We start from the raw sequence: 16,588 nt of genomic DNA on the forward strand, positions 1-16,588 counted from the left end.
ATTCCATTAGGCCTATAACACCACCTGAACTCCACTAACAGAAACTGGGATACCTCAAGATCCCGGGATGCTTCTCTCCTGATTTTTAAAAATACTATAGGATCCTAAACCAGGGGAAGTGAGGACCAGCAGGAGGCCCAAACTTCACCTGCACATAGACCAGTTATGTGTCTAATCCTGACTTTTACCCACATCTGTAAAATAAAATAAAGGGAAAAAAATACTACATGAAAGACAGTCATACAGCAAAAGTCTGCTGGGATTGTCCAAGCTGTGTACAGTGAGGAAGAGTCAACTGCATGATGGGAATACTGCATTCCTACAATTCTAAGAGACACAGTGTTCACATTTTACCACCTCTAATATGGGGTGTATTGCATAATGGTTGGCAGTGTCAACTGTCATTGGCAAGGCCAGTGATGCCTCTTATTAACACAGGTGTCCTGGATATGCTGAAACATGGGCCACACATTATGCTAAGCATCTGACTTGCATTGAATCATTTATCCCTCACAATGCCCCACAAAGTACATCATATTGGTCCCCACTTTATGGATGGAAAAACCGAATCTCAGTACTTTACATTGTTATAACCAAACCATGGGAAAGGAGAATCACCAGCACACCAGGTTTGAATTTTGAGCCCTTTAATAGCATGCAGTCAAGAGAAGGCTCATGCCAAGAAAGCTCTCGACACTGAGTGGAATCAGCAAGAAGCTTATAAAGGCAAAATCCGCAAATGGGCTACATAGCAGGGGGTGAGGGTACAAGGAACTAAAAATAAAAGGGACAATCTCTTGGATTTCAGTTAACAAGGCATACAATTACACATAACTTGTTAGGCTAGGCAGTTTTCAAACAGTCAGCAAGAACGGTCAGCCTGAACAGCTCAGAAGAACATGGCTGTAGGTCTGTGATCATGGAAACGTTACAACAATCACACGTACACACTGGGGGGGTTCATTTTTAGGTCAGGCAGACAGCTAAGATAAAAATATTTTAACAAAATTACTTATGTCAAGCAAGCTATTGCAATTATTTTACATATTTCATTAGCTATTTCAACATGGCATGCCCAAGGCCCCACAGCTGGGGTGTGTTAGAGCCATAATCTTAGCCCTGCTGGCTCTGAGGCCTTGAGCTCTGACCAGAATGCTATAGTACCCCCTTCATTTAGGGCCCTAGGTGTGGTGAGGGAGAAGAGAAGTCACGAAAGCCAGCATTTGCAGATTACCTTGCAAGTGGCAGGTATCATAATGTTCTTTGCCTACTGGCCCATTCCAGTTGCCTCAAAAACCTTATCAGATAGTTGTTTCATGTTATTATGTTCTCCATCCTGAAAATAATAAAATTACAGCACAAGGAGTTTAGGCAGCTGGCCCAGGGTTTCAAAGGTCAGATAGTGAGTGATTAAGCCAGAGCTCAAGCCAAGCAGTCCAGTTCAAGAGGATTCCCAAACCACTTAAAAATGGACTTTGGTGGGGTTCAGAGCCAAGACTGGGGTCAGGCGAGGGAGGTGACTAGAGTACAAAATTTAAGAAGGCACTCACTCTCAGAGCCTTACAAGCCTAGGATTACCTGCCTCTTACAGGTTGCATTCTCAGGAAAGCAGACCATGAGCTAGGGTTTAGCATGCAGAGTGTACACTAAGGAATGCATTGAAATCCACTCTGGAAGCTAGGAGAAGAATGCAGGAGCAGGCAGAGTAAAAAACGAACCTGCAATATAGGCCAGCTCCATGAGGAACTGTGAAGCTATACTGGCCCTTGAAAGTTGTCCACAGTTAGACCAAGATGGCTGGCCTTTATATTTTCTCATAGACCAGTCATGGATACAGGCTGCCCTGACAGGGACAGAACCTTGGGTAAGATGGCTCTCTGCAGTCTTAAGGCCATCCCTGATGTCTTGGACTTGCTTGCTAACAGACTGGACATCTATCTGCAACAGAAGCTAGATCAGCCTTGGCCAGTAGGAGTTCATGCTGCTGGGTCTGTGCCCAGTTTCCACCCCAGCCACCATGGCCATTTTGTTCATGTTGCTTCAAATACAAGACACCAAGGTAAATTTGAATTTCAGATAAACACAAATTTTATTTGTGTATATAAGTATGACCCAAGTATTTTGTGGGACATATTTATTCTAAGGAATTCTTCCTGCTCATTCTATGAAGCAAGAATTACCCAAAGACATTACAAGAAAACTACAGACCTGTATTCCTTATAAATACATATACAAAATCATCACCAAAGTACCAGCAAATTAAAAGTAGCAACATATAAAATATATAACACACCATGACCAGTTGAGATTTGGGCCAGTAAAGCAAGGTTAACTCAACATATGAAAATCAATCAATACAATTCCATATGTTAATAGAACAATGGACAAAACCACATGACCATCTCACTAGATGCAGAAAATCCAAACCAAAACCAACACCCTTTCATAATAAATTTTTAAAAAGCAACAAATGCACACACATACACTCAACAAACTAGGAATAGAAAACAACTTTATCAACATGATAGAGAGCATCCACAAAATATCCATAGCTGACATCTCACTTAATGGTGAAAGACAGGATGCTTTTCCTTTAGGATCAGGAGCAAGACAAGATATTCTTTCTTCACCTGTATTCAACATATACTGGAGGGTCTATCCAGGGCAATCAGGCAGAGAAAGAAATAAAAAGTATCCAGATTTGAAAGAAAGAAGTAAAATTATCCCTATTTGTAAACACATAATCTCATATACAGAAAATCCTAAAGGATTCACAAAAACTGTTAGAACTACATCAGAGTGCATCAGGGTTTCAGGACACAAGAGCAATATACAAAAACCAGTTGTACTTCTATACACATGGAAAGAATAATTCAAAATAAAATTTTTAAAAATTCCATTTACAATAGCATTAACAGGAATAAAATACTTAGAGAGAAATTTAACAAAAGATGTGCAAGTTATGCATTTCAAAAACTATAAAACATTTTGAAATACATTGAAGAAGACCTAAATAAATGAGAAGACATCTTGGGTTAATGAACTGTAAGACTTCAGTTAAGATGAAAATACTCCCTCACAGCAATCAAGAAATTCAAGATAAAAATCTCAGCTGCCTTTTTGTAGAAATTGACAAGCTTATCCTAAAATTCATATGGAAATGTAAGAGACTCAGAATAGCCAAAACAATCTTGAAAAAGAACAAACATGGAGTATTCACACTGCCGGGTTTCAAAACTGACTACAAAGCCACAGTAATCAAGACAGTGTGGTGATGGCATAAAGTTAGAAATATGGAACAATGAAACAGAACTGAGAGTCCAGAAATAAACCTTTATATTAATGGTCAGTTTTTTATAGGATGTCAAGACAATCCAATGAGAGAAGGAATAGTCTTTTCAACAAATGGTGCTAGGACAATTGTATGTTCTAGGACATACAAAAGAACAAGCTTAGATCCTCTACCTCACACCACATATAAACATTAACTCAAAATGGATCAAAGGCATAAATGTAAGAACTAAAAATCTATAAGATGTAGAAGAAAGCATAGCAGTAAATCTTTATGCTCTAGGATTAGACAATTTATTCCTAGATTTGACACCAAAAGCACAAGTAAAAATAGAAAAATAGATAAATAGAACTTCATCAAAATTAAACACTTTGTGCTTAAAAGAACATCATGAAGAAAGTTAAAAGAAAATCCATAGAATGAGGGGAAAATTGCAAATCAAATATCTTTTAAGTGACCATCCTGGATGATATAGTAAGATCCTATCTCTACCAAAAAAAAAAAATAGCTGAGCTTGGTGGCACACATCTGTAGTCCTAGTTACTCGGGAAACTGAGGTAGAAGAATTGCTTGAACCCAGAAGTTTTGAGGCTGCAGTGAGCTATGATTGTGCCACAACACTCCATCTTGGGTGACAGAGGAAGACCCTCCTTCTTTAAAAAAATCTGATAAAGCAATTGTGTCCACACTGTTTTCCAAAGAGGTTGCTCTAGTTTGCACTCCCACCAGCAATGTAGAAGTGTTCCTTTTTCTCCACATCCTCACCAGTATCTGTTGTTGTTTTATTAATGATGTGGTGATTTCTAAAAGAACTATACATTGACCTTCCGTATTATCCAGCAACTCCCCCACTGGAAATATACCCAGAGGAACTCAAATCATTCTACAAAAAAGATACCTGCACATGCATGTTTACTGCAGCACTATTCTCAATAGCAAAAACATGGAACCAACCATGCTGCCCATCGAAACTGGACTGGATTTTTAAAATGTGGTACATATGCACAATGAAATGTTATGGAGCCATAAAGAAGGACAAACACATAGACTTCACAGCAACTTGGATGAATTTAGAGTCTATCATACTCAGTGATCTGTCATAGAAACAAAGAACAGATTACCACATGTTCTCACTCCTAAGTGGTCCCTGAACATTTACCATAATACTATAAGAAAGGGATTGGCAGTGTTGGGATACTGCCAGGGTGAATGGGAGGGGGTATACAACATCAAAAAGGGTAGCTGATCTCAAACCAGGCAAAGTGGGGACCAACAGGAGGCCCAAACTTTACCTGTACAATGACCATTTGTATACCTAATCCTGAATTGTACCCCATATCTTTAAAATTAAAAAAGGAATTATATCCAAAATATATAAAGCCTCTTCTATGTCAACAATAAAAAGACAACCCCAATTCTAAAATAAACAAAGAATTTAAACATACATTTCTCAAAGAAGATATATAAATAGGCAAATAACACATGAAAAGATGTTCAGCATCATTACTCGTTAGGGAAATGCAAATCAAAACCACAATTATGTACCACTCATACTGGATAGGATGACTAAAATACAAAAGATGACCAAGTGTTAGCAAGAATGTGGAGAATTCAAAAGCCTCATGCATTTCCAGTGAACATGTAAAACAGTTCTGCCACTGAGAAAAACAGTTCAGCAGTTATTCAAACATTAAACATTGAGTTACTGTATGGCCCAGCAATTTCACTCCCAGGTATAAACTCAAGAGAAATGAAACCACATATCTATGCAAAAAATTGTACCCAAATGTTCTGAGCAGCATTATTCACGATAGCCAAAAATTAGAAACAACCCAAAAGTTCATCAGTGGATAAATGGATAAACAAAATGTGGTATATTCATATGGTAGAGCATTGTTTGGCCATAAAAAGGAAGGAAATTCTGATATATGCTACAACACAGATGAGCCTTAAAAAATTATGCTACTTGAAAGAAGCCACTCACAAAGGGCCATATATGAAATGATTTAATTAACATGAAATATAAATGGAATATGCATATTCATAAAGACTGATTATCAGTTGCCAGGAGCTGGCAGGGAGGGAGCAGGGGAGTGGCTACAAATGGACACAGAGTTCCTTTTGGAGGAGATAGAAATGTTCTGGAATTAGATAGTGGTGACCAGTGCACAACTTGGTGGATATGCTAAAAACCATTAAATAGTACACTTTAAAACTGTCAGCTTAATGGCATGTAAATTATATCTCCATAAAGGCATATAATTCTCTGCTGCAGATGGGATGGCCTTGCTTAAGATCTCTGGAGGGGCAGGGCATTCTCTACCGTGTGTCTTGCACCATGGCTGACCTTGTCCAAGAGTCCTCAAAATATTTGTGTATCCCCTCTATCCCAGTGCAGTGCTCAAGTGAATGGACATTGATTCTTTTGAGGAACCACTGGCAAAATCAATACTGCCTTGGTCCTTACAACTGTTGCTTGCCCACTTATTCTCGTCCCACCACAGCCCTCCCTCCCCCACCAATCTACCCTGACACTGTAGCTGGAGTGGTCCTTCTAAAATACTGATTGGGTCCCATCACTCCCTTGCTTAAAACTCTTCTTTGTTTCCTATAACCAATCACCGTTTGAACGGCCTCATCTTAGAATCTGCTGGAAAGCTTTATAGAACTAGTCAGACTCAAGCTCAACTCCCCCAAATTCTGATTTTATTGTTGTGGTCAGCAGATAAGAGGCTGCCAGATATGTCAGGTCCTAATTCCCAGAACCTGTGAATACATTATGTTGCAAGGGGAACTAAGATTTCAGATTAAATGAATGTGGCTATTCAGCTGCCTTTAAGATAGAGAGATCATCCTGGATTATCCAGGTGGGCCCAGTGTCATCACAGGACCCTGAAACCTGTAGGAGGGCTGCAAAGTAGAGGTCAGCGTGATGTGATGTGGGAAGGAGCCAACCCTCTGTTGCTGACTGTGACGATGGAGGAAGTGGCCACAGGGCATGGCATGTGGGGGCCTGTAGCAGCTGAAGAAAGCAAAGAAATGGATTCTCCCCTGGAGCCTCCAGAAAGAAACACAGCCCGGTCCACATCTTGATTCTGGCCAGGAAGACCTGTGTTGGACTTCTAACCTACAAAACTGTATGTGGTGTTTGGAACCACCAGGCTTGTGGTCATTTTTTACAACAACAACAACAGGAAACAAATCCAGTTGATCGTGGATGTGACCCAGGCATCAGTAGCTTTCAACACACCTCAGTTGATTTTAATGTGCCAGAATCAAGAACCACTTGACCGAGGGCAATTATTTCTCAACAATATTTCTGCAACTTCCTATTTTAGATAATCATTTTTAATGATCATTCATTTTTATAAGTAAAGTGTTTTTTCATTATTGTCAACTATCTCACTTTCATATCTGTGAGAGGGTTGACATTTTTTGCTCTCATTATCAAGGCATCTATTTCTGGTTCAATGATGACAAAGTTCAGCTAAAAGGCAGGTCTCACTTCCAGGCAGTTTCTTTGCTTATTCTTTTTTATTCCTTTTATTTTAACTAAATCAGAAAATTTTAGCCTACAGTTATAGGTTTTCAGAAATTCCACTCATCTGTGAGACAGTTCTGAATTTTTGGATCCAACATGAATGCCAAACCTTTGGGGTTGTCCCTAACGATGACTTTCAGCATCATCAGACACTACACAGGCCACCCTCACAACCCAGGAGACTGGGACAGAGCAGATGGAGGAGATGGCAACAGATGGATTCCTTGTCCACTCTTTGTTACATTTCACTCTAGGAAATATTTCTTCTTGTTCTGCAGCAGCACTTGGATGTGATTTTTAAATATGCCAATAACATCTATTTCTCCAACAAAAGGTGGCAGGTTGTAAAGAGCCTTTGCAAGAAATCCTGTTGCCTTATACCAACTCCAAAGATTGTGATCTCTTGCCTTGAAGCAGAAGGTTCACATTACTCAAAGTACCAGTTTGTCAATGAGAAACAAGTGAGAAAACAGCAGGGTAGGCTTGCCTACTTCCATAAGGGCCATGAATAAGCATCTTCATGTCATGGTGACTTGCTTGGACACTGGTGTATACCACAATGTCAAGGAGACAATCTTACCGCTTTCTTCAAACAGCACACAGGAACACACATACTGCAAAGCTACTATTCTTTGTCACTATTTTCTTTGCCACCTAACCAAGATCAGGAGACAGGCTCTCCACTCCAAACAACAGTGCCCGGAGGAAGTGCAGCCCCTCTCTGATCCACAGGGCCCCATCTCGCTATGCCATACTTGCTGCTGTTGGTGCAGGTCTCAACACACATTTTTCAGGTGTGTCGATCAGTTATCTATCATTCCTTCTCAAATATATTCTGAGTTTGTGTGTCCGGCAAATTCATACTCTTCACATCAGAGGCTAAATCCAAGTAACACCAAAATATTTGGTGACACATCTGCGGGACAGTGGTTATTCTACATTCCATCATGTATCAACTAAAAATGGCATTTAATAAAGAAATTGCCAGCGGCTCACTCTGACCTCTCTGCATATGAGAGTGATCAGCAGCTGTGTGGGTGGTTTTAGTTTCTTAGCAATAGTGTGACTTCTATTTGCTTTCTCATCATGAAACGGTTGCTTTGAGCAATGTCTCTGAGGTTTGGAATTCACCTTCTCCTTCAACAATCACAATTATCAATTTCATACTGGAAAGCAAGAAACTCATGCTGAAACAAGTGACATTTTTCTGAAATTATGTCTTCGGTTTATTAGAGAGATTACCCTTCATTGTTGGAAAATGACCTCATGCATCTACCTGACAAAACTTCATAACAGAAAACACATCAGCAACAAGGGACAAGTGGATGTCTAGTGCAGTAAAATCCATTTTTAAGACAGTACTTATTTTTTTATTCATAACTAGTTGTGCAAAATCACCAGAATCACAGATTTTCTACCAACACATACACATTTACATTTGGTATTCACAGCTGATTCCTGTTCGCTATATTCATATGACATTTTCTGACCCCTTATATTATTATTTTCATCATATTTTAATAAGCCCATTTTGAGCCAATGATCCATTTTTATAAATTGTGGCTATGTCACAACTGTATTAGTTTCCTCTTGCTGCTATAACAGATTATCACAAACACAGTGGCTTGATACAATACAAGGTTACTGTCTTAAAGGTCAGAAGTTCAAAATAGATCTTAGGAGGCTAAAATTAAGCCGTGCTCCTACTGGAGGCTGTAGGGAAGAATACTTCCCCTCAGTTTTCCAGCTTCTATAGGTTGCACACATTCCTTGGTTCCTGGCTGCATCACTCTCACCCCTGCTTTCATCCTCACATCTCCTCTGCCTCCCTCTTATAAGGAGGATAATCCAGGAAAATGTCCTCATCTCTAGAACATTTTTTTTTTTTTTTTGGAATTGGAGTCTCACTCTGTCGCCCAGGTTGGAGTGCAGTGGCATGCTCATGACATCAACCTGCTGGGCTCCAGCATCAACCTGCTGGGCTCCAGCGATCCTTCCGCCTCAGCCTTCCAAGTAGCCGGAACTACAGGCATGCACTACCATGCCCGGATAATTTTTTTTAATTTATTGTAGAGAGGAAGTCTTGTCAAGTTGCCCAGGCTGGTCTCACACCCGTGGGCTCAGGCAATCCACTCACCTCAGCTTCCCAAAGTGCTAGGATTACAGGCTGAGTCACCGAGCCTGGCCATCTCAAGAGCCTTAATCACATCTGCAAAGTCCTTTTGCTGTGCAAGGTAACATTCAGAAGTTATGGAGATCAAAATGTGGACATTTTAGTAAAGTCATAAAAACATAATATAAATAATTTTTAATGCAGACTTACACATAAATAATAATTATCAAATTACATGAAAATATGAAACCCAGATGAATTGGCACTCTTACCTAGATGGCAGCCAGGTTAAGGAACACCTTGCTTTCCAGCACACCTCAAAGAACATGGTTGTTCAGACCAGGCGAGGGCTTCTGGGAAGACCACACTTTATCAAACATTTCAAATGTGTGAAACGTATGTGATCAATGTTGCTTCATTATTTTTCTTTATGAAATTGCCAGACCCCCTTTGTGTTTCTTGAGGCTGCCAGGCTGCCAAGAGCTCAGGTTGAGAAACATTCATCTGCAGGATCAAATCTAAACTCATCTCAACTTCACGCTCCAATCTCTGCCTGCACCCACACTCCAACCATTCTGAGTCTACAGAATCTCGTGATTGGATACCTGCAAATCCCTTTTCTCTTCCTGGAATACTGTTCCCTCCTGGCCTACCTGAACATACCAACTCAGATTTCAAGGGTCCCTGGAGGCCACACCTCCACTTCACACATGTCAGGTTGTCAAGAGCCTCTCCTTTTTGTGATGCTGTGGCGCTCCAGGGGCGGAGGCTGGTGGGCTGTCCAAAGGCATTTACTCCACAAAGTGAGTATGGTACCAAGAGGCCCAAGAAGGAAGCAGCCATGGAAACAGTGCAGGAGGAGGAGGAGGCAGCATCAGTGAGTTGATTAGAGATAGGCCACTCCTGCTAGCCTATACACAAGCAGCTGGTATGGTCATTCTCTCCCTGGCTGTAGAGAGATGGGCACCTGGACGCAGATATGGAAAACATACTCTCCCACATGAGAACACCTACCAGGGCTGCCATCAGAATCTGAGCAATAAGTTCATTGGAAATTTGTATTTCTCTATGTAGAAGTAATTTGAGGATTATACTGGGTGCATATATGTTTAGGATGGATATTTCTTGTTGGTGGATTGAACCTTTTATCATTATGTAGTGTCCTTTGTAAATTTTTAAATTTTTGATCACTTAAAGGTTGCTTTGTCTGATATTAAGATCATGACTCGTGCCTTCTTTTGTGATCCATTTGCCTGGAAATTCATTTTTCATCCTCTAACTTTGAGTCCGTATGCATCCTTTATGGTGAGATGAGTTTTCGGGATGCAGCAAATTATTGGGTCATGGTTTTTTTAATCCAGTTTGCCATGCTATGTCTTTTCAGTGGTGCATTTAGTCCATTCACGTTCAGGCTGATTATTGAAATGTGATTGTTTATCCCCGCATAAGGTTCTTATAATGGATTTTTCTTTTTCTTTTTTTTTTGAAAGCAGGATTTATTAAGAGAGCAGAAAAACTCCCACAGTAGGAGGGGACCCGGAAGGGTTGCTCAAGTTTTTTTCTTTGTTTGTTTTTTTTCCTTTTAACTTTTGGGCTGATACTTGTGTGTGTTTTCAAATTTGCAGTCACAATGTATTCTCTGTTGATTCTGGCTTCTCCTGTTTTCTTGAGAAGTGCATGGTCATTCTTTTTTTCCTTTCTTCTGTGCTTAATACATTTTAAAGTATTTTCTATAGAGCTGGTCTGGAAGCTGCATTATCTCTTAAGGACTGGATGTCTGGGAAGGATTTTATTTCTCCATTGCTGATGAATCTGAACTTGGCTGGGTAGGAAATTCTTGGTTAAAATTGTTTATCTTTGAGGAGTTTGAATATTGAACTTCAGTTCCTTCTAGCTTGTAGTGGTTCTGCTGATAGGTCTGCTGCTATTCTGAATGGTTTTCCCTGGTAGGTAGTCTGACCTTTCTCTCTTGCTGTCCTTAGGATTTTTTTCTTTTGTATCTACTTTTTTTTTTTAAGTTGGAATTTCACTCTGTCACCCTGGCTAGAATGCAGTGGCACACTCACAGCCACCCCAGCATTGACCTGCTGGGCTCTGATGATCCTTCCACCCCAGCCTTCCAAGTAGCTGGAACTACAAGTGTGTGCTACCACACCCAGCTAATTTTTTTATTTATTGTAGAGATGAGGTCTCACCAAGTTGCCCAGGCTAGTCTCAAACCTGTGAGCTCAGGCAATCCACTTGCCTTGGCCTCCCAAAGTGCTGGGATTATAGGCTGAGCCACCAAGCCCAACCTATATCTACTTTGTGTAGGCAAATTACTATGTGTCTAGGGATTGGTCTTCTCATTTGATGTCTTGCAGGGGTCCTCTGTGTCTCTTGTGTTTGGATGACCACATCTCTGGTGAGACGGGGAAAGTTTTCTTGGATAACCTCCTGAAATACTTGCTCTAAGATATTCTCCCTTTTCCTTTTTCTGGGATGCCAATCAGGCATAGATTTGGCCTCTTGATATAATTGCACATCTCTTGGAGGCTTTGTTCTTTCTTTCTGAGTTTTTTTTCTATGTTTTTTACAGATCAGGTTAATTCCATATCTTGGTCTTCAAGTTCTGAGATTCTTTCTTCTGCTTAATTAATTCTGCTTTCCATGCTTGTCATCTTGTTATTTATTTCCTGAATGAAATTATTTTATGGCCAAAATCTCTGTTAGAAGTTCTTTTGATGTTGTATCTTGTCTTTCTTGAATCTTATTCATTTTTTCCATCCACTCCCTAATCCCTGTTGTATTCTGTGGCCAGTCATTGGTGACTTCCATTGTTTGGACTCTGAGGTCTGATTTTTCAGGCATTTTCTCTTTGTTACACTGGTAATTACCTGTGTTCTGTTTCTTTTTCCTCATTTGCGATGTATCACTTTCTTTTCTCTTCAGTTGCATTATTCAGTGGTAGTGGGAGAGGCTTTCACGTCTGATGTTTGCTCATCCCTCTATTCTTCCCTGGTCAGGGCTCTGAATTTGTTCTATTTTGAAACAGGTCTGTGGGTGACAAGCTTTACTGCACCCTGTAGTTTTGAGAGTTGAATAAGGTGGAGGATAGGGAGCTAGGATTCAGAAACTACTTGCAAATCACAATGTTCATTGATTGTGGCATGGGTTTCCTGAGACCTACGCCCCACCACCACTCTATATGATGATGCAATAGGTACACGTGTTTACTCTCTGAGTCCAAGATACAGTAACAGCAATGAGGAGAACAGAGAAAAGTAGAATGAAATAAGATGGATAAAAAATTTTTAAAACACAGAAAAATAAAAGCAGAAACCAAAACAAAAAATAATTAAACACACACACACACAAACCAAAACAAACTGGAAAAAAAACAAATAAACAAAAAACAGGAAAATCGAACACACACACACACACACACACACACACACACACACACACACACGAAACAAAAGAAAAAAGAAGAAAAAAGGTGGGGAGAGGAATGCAGATAGAACCCTTACATACACATTCATGCTCAAAGGAAAAGAAAAAAAACCTTTTTAAACAAACAAAAAAAGACAAAAAACAAACAGGGAAAAAAAACCTGGCCTCTTGTGGCAGATTCTGTAATTGTTCCTCTCAGCTACTCACTGGTAATCCCCTCTGCTGTCTTGTGTGGTGCTGGGGCCTTATTCACAATCTTCTCAGTGTCTGTCCAGGGAAGGAGGAGGAGGTGGTAAAGGTGAGTAAGCTGCAGTCAGCCCCTCCCATTCTTGTATGGTCGAGGGATCCCCTCTGGTGGGAAGGTGGGGGATTGTCTCTTCCCCAAATAGCTGTTGGAGGGGCGTCCCAGCCAGGCTTATCCTAGAGTAGAGTTCTCCTATCACAGCTGACTTCCAGGCTCTGCCTGGGTTCATCCCTCTCAGTTGTATCCCAACCATGTGGGTGTGATGTTCAGAGGACTGCTGGGGAGGAGGGGGTTGCATCAGCCATAGACTCACCACTGATCTTTTCTGAGGTCTTCCTCATCCTTTTTTGGTCACACCCTTTGTCCTATGGCTGAATCAGGGTGTGGGGTGAATCAGGGTGCACCTGAGATTCAGCACTAGTCCTATCCCTCCAGAGTTTGTGCTTTCAGGATATTCCCTCTGAGTTACGATTAACCCAAGTACTGAATCCACCATTCACAGAGATTGGATCTGTCACTCCACAGTGAGCAAGCTGGAACACTTTCCTGCTCAGTTTTCAAGATGGTGGCAGGTGGTACTGACTCCTTCATCTTCTCCAGTGGAGCTCTGCTTCTGGGCTCCCTCACTGTGCTCCCTCTGCAGCCTTTGCTGTCAGAGTCCGGTCAGTGGCTGATGGTGAGGCAGAGCCTGGAGCCGGTAGTCACTCCCAGCAGCTTATTCCAGGAAGGGCTTTGCTGATTTTTTTTAAAATAGCACTTGGTTTCTGCGCCCCAGGAAGTGCTAGTGTCCACGCAGAACAGCTGTGGCACCAGCTGCTTCACCAGGAGTGCTTTGAACACTTGCTCTTGAGTCCCCACTCAGTCAGCCACTCATATGCTCACTTACAGACATGAATGCGAAATTTTCCATATACTCATTAATTCTCACCGGGACTTGCATATTCCAACTGGCTCCACCGCCATCTTCCCAGAAGTCCTTGACTCTTGACATTTTGCAAACCTGTTAGGTGTGTGCTGGATTCTCATTATGGTTTTCATTTGCATTTCCCTGATTATTACTGAGAAGGAACACTTTTTCATATGTCTTTTGGCCATTTGAAACTCCTCTTTTAGGAAGTTCTTCTTCAAGTCTTTTCTATTTGGTTATCGGTGTTTTCATATTATTTTTGTAAAGTTGTTTATCCTAGAAGTAAGTCTTTTGTTTCATACCAAATATCTTCTCCCACTTGGTTTGTCTTTCATTCACTTTACAATGCCTTTTTTTAGGTTTTGTATCTTTATTCAGAGGTGATTCAACTATAGAACGATGCCCTCTTAGCATTATAAAATGCAATGTTTAAAAATATTGTTTTTCTCAGCAATTCTGCTTTTACAATTTTTTACTATATTTTTTATTTTAAAGATGTGGGGTACAATTCAGGGTTACATATACAGATGTTCATTATGCAGGTACCCTTGTGGATGAGGTGCGCCCCTCTCCACCACCAGGCAGGATCCCACTACTGCCAATCCCGCCCCCACCCCTGGCAATTTCTCATTACTGACAATCCTTTTCTTATAGTATTACGATAATTGTTCAAAGTTCACTTATGAGTGAAAACATGTCATACTCAGTTCTTTGTTTCTGATGGATCAAATACTGATAGATTACTCAGTATTATAGTCCATCCAAGTTGCTGTGAAGTTCATAATTTTGTCCTTCTTTATGGTTGCATAATATTCCATTGTTTATATGTACCACATTTTTTTAATCCAGTCCTCTTTCAATGGGCAGCACAGTTAGTTCCAGTTTTTGCTATTGTGAACAATGTTGCAATACACATACATGTGCAGGTATATTTTCATAAAGTAATTTGAGTTCCTCTGGGTATATTCCAAGTAGGGGTATTGTGGGGTCATATGGAAGATCAATTTTTAGATCTTTTAGGAATCGCCAAACTGTTTTCCACAGAGGTTGTACTAGTTTACTCCCACCAACAGTGTAGAAGTGTTCCCTTTCCTTGCATCCTCTCCAGTATCTGTTGTTTTTTGAGTTATTGCTGATGACCATCCTGACTGGAGTTAGGTGGTATCTCAGTGTGGTTTTAATTTGCATTTCTTTGATGACTAGTGAGGCTGAGCATTTTTTCATGTATCTCTTGGCTGCTTGTATGTCTTCTTTTGAGAAGTGTCTATTCATATCTTTTGCCCACTTTGTAATGGGGCTGTTTGTTTTTTTCTTTTCGACATGTTTGAGTGCCTTGTAGATCCTAGATGTTAGGCCTTTATCAGACATACAGTTGGCAAATATTTTTTCCCAGTCCATGAGCTGGCTTCCTGCTCTCTTGATAGTTTATTAACTTTGCAGAAGCCTGTTTGATGAGGTCTCACTTGTCTATCTTATCTCTTATAGCATGGACACTTGGGGTTTTGATCAGGAATTGGTTGCCAGTTCCAATTTCCATAAGGGTGTCTCCTGCATTTTCTAAGGTTCTTACAGCTTGAGGTTTTACATTTAGGTCTTTGATCCATTTAGAGTTGACTTTTGTGTATGGTGATAGGTCTGGGTCTTGTTTTAATCTTCTGCATGTGTTCAACCAGTTTTCCCAGCACCATGCTTTTACAATTTTTATAATCCTGAAGAGATTCTCTTATCTGAAGTTTTTCAGGTATTTTGCATGATGTCTGATTTGATCAGTAATAAAGGTTCCAATGAAGTAGTAGCCATGATCATAACCCCTTTGTAATCTAAAAACAACAAGGATTTTCTTTTCTGTACAGTCAGCTATGAAGTTATCAGGAAGTAACAGTCCATCTGAAAGAAACTGGACATCTTTTCCTTGATCAATTGTTATGTCCAGCTGAGAACTGGATAGGCCTTCACAAGAAGGGTAGCATCGTAAGCCTTCTGTTTGACTGTTCCCAAATACCCACTAAAGACTTTTTTGCACCACAGAGCACTGTGTTGCAAATTGGAGCAAATGCTGGCAAAGATTTGTATTTTCAGAGTTTTTCAAAGCACAAATCAGATCTCTGTGTCCCCCTCCCATGGAGTGGCCAAAAATAGACACCCTTTGGGGGTCCACTGAAAAACTGGCACATATGAATTGGGGAAGCTCCTCCATTACCTAAGAGTACATTCTGTAGTTGGCTTTCAAAGAATTCTCAGGAGCACCAGTGCCAACTCACCTTCTCCTTTAGTATTGTTTCTGAGAGGGCCAGTAGCTGGAGCCTTGGTGACTAGACCATGTTCTGAGGCAGCTTGATGATAATCAGATTTTGATATAAAATGTTGTCTGTGCAGGTTAAACTAGACAGTCAATATAGTATAGGCAAGTTCTAGTTTCTACCTTCAGTGATGAGTAGACAGCAGATTTTATTCTGCAGTTCAGTTCAACATCTTCATGTTCAAAACTTCTGTGTTCTCCCCAAACACTGGAAATCTCTTTCTTTTTATATATTTTATTTTAAAGATGTGGGGTACAATTCAGGATTAGGTATGTAAGTGGATATCGTGGAAATCTTTTCAGTGCCATCCTTCTTCTGTCCAACTGCTACTTGCTTTTTTACCTGCACTAAAGGGCAGATGATCTTCCAGTGGCAGTGATGGAGTAGAGAGAAGTGGATGGAAGTCACTTCAGTGTCTTTAATGAACACAGACAAACTTATCCACATTTATTTTAATTTGCTTTGTGTCTTTAATTTTGTGTCAAGACCCTGAGGTCATGAAAATGTCCCTATTTTATCTTCTAAAAGTTTTATGTTTTTGCCTTTCTTGTGTAGATCAATAATGTACCTAACAGTTGACTTTTTAGTATGGTGAGATGTAGAGATCCATTTATCAGTTGACTTTTTAGTATGGTGAGATGTAGAGATCCATTTATCAGTTGACTTTTTAGTATGGTGAGATGTAGAGATCCATTTATCTGTGTGTGTGTGTGTATGTGTGTGTGTGTGTGTGTGTGTGTGTGTGTATGTGTGTGTGTG

The 16,588-nt window shown here is 40.3% G+C and overlaps 1 pseudogene; it reads right to left on the minus strand.

Annotated features, from left to right (window-relative positions):
• Positions 1–15,225: 15,225 nt before the first annotated feature.
• The window catches only part of LOC103260092, a 3,116-nt pseudogene continuing 1,753 nt past the window's right edge, over positions 15,226–16,588 (minus strand).

This window comes from Carlito syrichta, unplaced genomic scaffold, assembly GCF_000164805.1.
Source record: "Carlito syrichta isolate Samal-C Ts95f unplaced genomic scaffold, Tarsius_syrichta-2.0.1 Scaffold303113, whole genome shotgun sequence".
NCBI lineage: Eukaryota > Metazoa > Chordata > Mammalia > Primates > Tarsiidae > Carlito > Carlito syrichta.